General features: G+C 42.7%; 1 protein-coding gene across 1 annotated transcript in view; it reads left to right on the top strand.

Moving 5' to 3' along the window:
• Nucleotides 1-6,922, top strand: part of ASB8 (ankyrin repeat and SOCS box containing 8) — a 39,436-nt gene that overhangs the window by 635 nt on the left and 31,879 nt on the right. The window lies entirely within an intron of this gene.

The following is a 6,922-nucleotide window of genomic DNA, read 5'->3' as shown; positions in this document are numbered from 1 at the left end:
CCGTATACATGTGCATTTCCCATTGACGTCCATGTTAAAAAAAAAAGGTATGCGGTTGCAATACGGTTTTAAAACTGGAGTCAAAAGCGGGGTCAAACACGGTTTGGAGTACTGTTTAAAAACGTATTGCAAGCAAACCGTACGCAACCGGTAGGCATCAGGGTGCATACGGTTTGCAATGCTTTGCCTATGTATACGGTTTCCAATACCGTTCCATACGTTTTCACTAATGAAAATGTATGCGGGAACCGTAGTTGAAAAACGAAGTGTGAATCCAGCCTTAGGCAAATCCAGCTTTTAACCCCCTGGGGATTTTGCCCCTGAGGACACCAATTTTCATTTTTGCGTTTTCGTTTTTTTCCTCCTCGCCATCTAATAGCCATATCGCTTCAAATTTCCCCTTACAGACCCATACAAGGGTTTTTGTTTGCGCCACCGCTTGTAATTTGTAATGACATCACTCATTTATCCACATCATCTACGGTAAAACAAATTTGTGGGAAGAAATAAAAAAATAAAAATAAAATGTTGCAACATTTGGGGACTTCCCGGTTTCTACGCAGTGCACTTTTCGGTAAAAATGACACATTATCTAAACTTTGCAGGTCCATACGATCAAAATGTTTTTTGTGTGGGTTTTAAATTTAATGCGAAAGAGAAATAAGTCGCACTCACCCGATTGTAGTGAAGTTCAGATTCAATGCTTTTTTCAAAGCATGCGTGCAGATGTACAGTAAAGCACATGGGGGGAGGGAGAGGGGACACTCTCAGACACGGGGGTATACCACAGAAGGCTACTAGTTTCACATCATGGAGACGCTTCTTCCGGCCCAGGTACCCAGGTTCTGGCATGTACGTGGGCCGGAAAAAGCGTCTCCATGACGTGAAACTAGTAGCCTTCTGTGGTATACCCCCGTGTCTGAGAGTGTCCCCTCTCCCTCCCCGCATGTGCTTTACTGTACATCTGCATGCATGCTTTGAATAAAGCATTGAATCTGAACTTCACTACAATCGGGGGAATGCGACTTATTTCTTTTTCGGATTGAAGTTATACTACTTATCTTGGGGTGCTTTCACACAACGTTTTCAGCCTACGGCTGCCGGATCCGCCTGCGCTCCTGTGCCCCAGCCAGACCGGCGCTAAATTTGACTTTAATGAGCCAACCGGAGTCACCGTTTGATTTCAGTCAACTCATTTTCGACCCGTATGCGATTTTCTGACCGGACCTTAAATCGTAGTATACTACTGTTTTAGGTCCGGTCACAAAAAGGGATACGGGAAATGAGCCGACCAGGGTCAAACGGTTACTCCAGTCAGCTCATTAAAGTCAGTGGATTTCAGCGCCTATCCAGCTGGGGTACGGGAGCGCACGGTTTTTCCCTCCCCCAGCCGGATTCGGCAGCCGTAGGCTGAAAACGTGGTGTGAAAGCACCCTAAACCTGGTTTGCACCCTCAAGGAGGTTCCTTCTGTGTATCCAGTGTATAGGGAGTTTAACCCTTTAGCCAGCAGAGCGCAGCAGTGCCTGATTGCCTTTGCTTCTACATCATTGTTTGTTTTATTTTACTACTTCTAAAAAATTATAACTTTTTGTACAGAAATGAATATGCTTAAAATTGTCCTCTTCTGACCCCTATAACTTTTTTGATTCCTCCACGTATTTGGGGATGTATGTGGGCAAATTATTTTGCGCCATGATCTGTAGTTTTTATTGGTACCATTTGTGTCGTAATGGGACTTTTTGATTACATTTAGTTCATTTTTTTAAGATATATTAGCTGAGTACCTTTTTCCTTCCTAATCCTTGTTGGGGAGGAAAATCAACAAAGGAGGAAGCTTTTGATTTCCCATCCTATCCCTATTGTTGTCATATCCCAACCCCATATCCTGTCCCCATATCCAATCCTCATATCTTAACCTCATTTCCGGTCCTCATATCCCGACCTCATATCCCGTCTTTATATCCCGTCCTCCTATCTCGACCTCCTATCCCGACCTTATATCCCGTCCTCATATCCCAACCTCCTATCGCGTCCTCCTATCTCAACCTCATATCCCGTCCTCATAGCCCGACCCAATATCCCGTCGCCATATCCCATCCCCATATCTCAACCTCATAGCCCGTCCCCATATCCCCCTCTTTATATCCCGTCCTCCTATCTCGACCTAATATCCCGTCCTCATATGCTGTCTTCATATCCTATTCTTATGTCCCATCCTCATATCCTGTCCTCAGGTGGGACTGATTTGTGATGAAGATATTGTAAGCTGAAAATAGAAGGGGATGTGGCTTTGTGGAAGTGGGCGTGATTTGCAAGCCAGACCAATGTACAAAAAGTGTAGAGAATAAAAGGGGTGGCATGTCTTTGTGAGATGGGGTGTGGCTTGCAAGCCGGACCTACACATTCACCATGAGATGCAGAGCGGAGCTTGTGGAGTAAGGTACTGGAAGTCCCATATACTTGCATGGGACTTGAAACAAAAACCCATCTTTTATATAAGGGTGTAGGTAATGGTTAATTTAACTATCATATCTTTTTATATGACATATAAGTAATATGTGTACCAGGTATTATTGAAATATCTCCAGCCGTACAGAAGTTATGTGGGAACATACATTTCCCGTAGATTTGCATGGGACTTTAAACAAAAACCCGACCCTCAAACTAACTATCCTATATCTTAAGTGGACATATAAGTAACATGTGACCAAGTATTATCGAAATATCTCCAGCCGTTTGGAAGTTATGCAGTAACATATATTTCCCATTGACTTGTATGGGACATTATTTTATTTTAAAAAAGAAATAGGAAAATGGTGGTGATTCAAAGTTTTATTAGGGAAGGGGTTAATTTACATTTATTATTAACTTTTTTTCACCTTTTTTTTCTTCTTACTATTTCCTAGTCCCTATAGGGGACTATAACATGCTATATTTAGGGTATGTTCACACCTTCGTAATTTCCGCAGAATTTTGCGAGTGGAATTACGTGAACATTACCATCAGTGTGAATGGGTCTTCTGTGAGACCCGTTCAGACTGAGGAATTTCAGCGGCAGCCAACTCCGCCGCTGAAATTGTTCCGTGCAAATAAAGAACATTTTCATTATTTGCGTGGAAGTCCACGAGCACTGCATAGCTGTCAATGGTGACGGCGCAGTGCTGCGAAATCCTACCACTGAAGTATGTTTGGCGGCGGCTGCAATTCTGGAATCTCCGTTCTCAGAATTATGCGAGCGGAGATTCCGCAGTGTGAACATACCCTTAGATTGCATACACTGATCAATGCTATGCCATTGCAAAGCATTGATCAGTACTGATCAGACAGCGGGTAGTAAGGTAAGGATCCTCCCCCCGTCCTCTCAGTTGATCAACTTTGCCGCGCAGTCCCGATCAGCCCACTGAGCTAGCCGGAATTAGTTTTCTCCTGTTTTAGACACCGCAATAAACTTTGATTGCAGTGTTTAAAGGGTTAATGCCACACACCAGCCTAATCGGCGATGTCCAGTATTAGCCACGGGTCCTGGTTGCTGATAGATTTAGTTAATGTTATATTTTAATAGTATGTAAAAAATAAAGAAAAAAAGTTAAACTCACACACACACTTTATTCAACACATTATTAAAATACATTATTAATAAAAAGTTATTTTTACATTTAAATGGCCCCTTTCAAATTTTTTATTATTGTTGGCTACATTTTTATTTCCCTGCCCGCCAAATAAATTGATCCCTGTTTAAAAATGAATAAAAATTTTGTTATAAAAAAAGATACATTTCGGTTAGTTTCCATCACTACTGTATCTTTTTTTACAATTTTTTTTTAATGGTACCCTACAAAATTTTATTAAAAAGGGTATCTCAATCCCTTTTTGGATAATAATAATACAAATTTGAATAATAATAATAAAATTTGGATAATAATCATAAAAATGCCTGCAAAAACGCCAAAGTTAAAACCCACATGTCGTTTTACTTGGCGTCTTTTAACTCCCATAGACTTCTATGGGAGAAAAACGCCACGATTTCATGGAAAAAAAAGGCCATAGGCTCAACATGTTGCAACTTTGCAAAACCGCCCAGTTTAGAAGAGGTTTGCTATGGGGATTTGCTTCTTAACTGGGACAGGTGTCATCAGAGAGGACTTAGACAGAAAAGAACAACTCAACTTCATCAGCTCATGAGTACTGAAAGGATTAAGATTTTTTAATAGAAGTATTTACAAATCTGTTTAACTTTCTGGAGCCAGTTGATATATAAAAAAAATTTTTTGCCTGGATAACCCCTTTAACCCCTTAACGACGCAGGACGTATATTTACGTCCTGCGCCGGCTCCCGCGATATGAAGCGGGATCGCGCCGTGATCCCGCATCATATCGCGTCGGTCCTGGCGCTAATCAACGGCCGGGATCCGCGGCTAATACCACACATCGCCGATCGCGGCGATGTGCGGTATTAACCCTTTAGAAGCGGCGGTTAAAGCTGACCGCCGCTTCTAAAGTGAAACTGAAAGTATCCCGGCTGCTCAGTCGGGCTGTTCGGGACCGCCGCGGTGAAATCGCGGCGTCCCGAACAGCTGATCGGACACCGGGAGGGCTCTTACCTGCCTCCTCGGTGTCCGATCGACGAATGACTGCTCCGTGCCTGAGATCCAGGCAGGAGCAGTCAAGCACCGATAATGCTGATCACAGGCGTGTTAATACACATCTGTGATCAGGATGAGAGATCAGTGTGTGCAGTGTTATAGGTCCCTATGGGACCTATAACACTGCAAAAAAAAAGTAAAAAAAAAGTGTTAATAAAGGTCATTTAACCCCTTCCCTAATAAAAGTTTGAATCACCCCCCTTTTCCCATAAAAAAAAATAAAACAGTGTAAAAAAATAAATAAATAAACATATGTGGTATCGCCGCGTGCGTAAATGTCCGAACTATAAAAATATATCATTAATTAAGCTGTACGGTCAATGGCGTACGCGCAAAAAAATTCCAAAGTCCAAAAAAGCGTATTTTGGTCACTTTTTATAACATTAAAAAATGAATAAAAAGTGATCAAAAAGTCCGATCAAAACAAAAATCATACCGATAAAAACTTCAGATCACGGCGCAAAAAATGAGTCCTCATACCGCCCCGTACGTGGAAAAATAAAAAAGTTATAGGGGTCAGAAGATTACATTTTTAAACGTATAAATTTTCCTGCATGTAGTTATGATTTTTTCCAGAAGTGCGACAAAATCAAACCTATATAAGTAGGGGATCATTTTAACCGTATGGACCTACAGAATAATGATAAGGTGTAATTTTTACCGAAATATGCACTGCGTAGAAACGGAAGCCCCCAAAAGTTACAAAATGGGGTTTTTTTTTCGATTTTGTCGCACAATGATTTTTTTTTCCGTTTCGCTGTGCATTTTATGGTAAAATGACTAATGTCACTGCAAAGTAGAATTGGCGACGCAAAAAATAAGCCATAATATGGATTTTTAGGTGGAAAATTGAAAGGGTTATGATTTTTAAAAGGTAAGGAGGAAAAAACGAAAGTGCAAAAACGGAAAAACCCTGAGTCCTTAAGGGGTTAAGAACAGTGACCAGCAGCTGATGCGGCACAAATGCATGAAATGTCAATTTTGTCCTGTTTTGTTAACAAAGGACAGTCTCAAAATAAAAACAAACAAAAACAAAACCATGATGTATGGTCAGAATACCCCCTTTTGACCCTCAAATATACAGTGGTCCCTCAAGTTACAATATTAATTGGTTCCAGGACGACCATTGTATGTTGAAACCATTGTATGTTGAGACCAGAACTCTATGGAAACCTGGTAATTGGTTCTGAAGTCACCAAAATGTCATCCAAAAATAGGAAAAAGTGAGGATTAAACAAAAATAAGTAGATAACTAATACAGATAAAGCAAATCCTTACATATAAAAGTAAGAAAGATCTGCTGGGAGCTGTAAATCACTGTCTAGGTCAGTGTTTCCCAACCAGGGTGCCTCCAGCTGTTGCAAAACTACAACTCCCAGCATGCCCGGACAGCCAACGGCTGTCCGGGCATGCTGGGAGTTGTAGTTTTGCAACAGCTGGAGGCACCCTGGTTGGGGAACAATGGTTTATGTAGGGGACAGGAGCTTCTTCAGGGTCCTATACAGTACACCCAGTGTCCCAAATGGAGCCGCCCTTACCTGGTGTCCAAAGGAGCAGCTAAACCTGGCACAGGTAAGGAGTAGTACAGAACTTGTAGTTCCTCCCTGTACTGTAGGGGGCGCTACCAGACAGCCAGTCAGTGCACGCACTTCAGTAATAGAGGTGATTTACCAGTGAATGCCCATTCTGATTGGTCAGTTCCTCCAGTTGTGACACATTTCACAGATCTAGACTGTTTGTACATTGTCTGTTGAGTCTGGTATCAAGTTACGATGGTCCAGAAAAGACCATTGTATGTTGAAACTATTGTATGTTGAGGCCATTATAAGTTGAGGGATCACTGTATTCTAACACTGGGGGGGGGGGGGGGGGGGGTTTGTTGATGCAATACACCGATAGTTTGCCTTAAAGGGGTACTCCAGCCCCAAGACATCCTATCCCCTACTCAAAGGATAGAGGATAAGATGTCTGATCGCAGGGGTCCCGCATGCATGCAGCACCCACTTGTAAGCACTGCTGTAAGCGCTGGAGGCTCTCAGTGTTATGCCTCCCGACCACAGGGACGGAGTATCGTGACGTCACAACTCCGCCAACTCAATGCAAGTCTATGGGAGGGGGCTTGGCGGCCATCACGCCCCCTCCCATACACTTGCATTGCGGGGGCGTGGCGTGATGTCACACGGGGGCGGAGTCGCGACGTCACGATACTCCGTCCCCGTGGTAGGGAGGCATAACACAGAGCTTTCAGCAGTGCTTACAGGTGGGTGCTGCATGCTAG

Source organism: Hyla sarda, chromosome 8 (genome assembly GCF_029499605.1).
Source record: "Hyla sarda isolate aHylSar1 chromosome 8, aHylSar1.hap1, whole genome shotgun sequence".
Taxonomy (NCBI): Eukaryota; Metazoa; Chordata; class Amphibia; order Anura; family Hylidae; genus Hyla; species Hyla sarda.
Note: the sequence above shows the minus strand (reverse complement) of the source record. Positions and strands in the feature narration are given on the sequence as shown.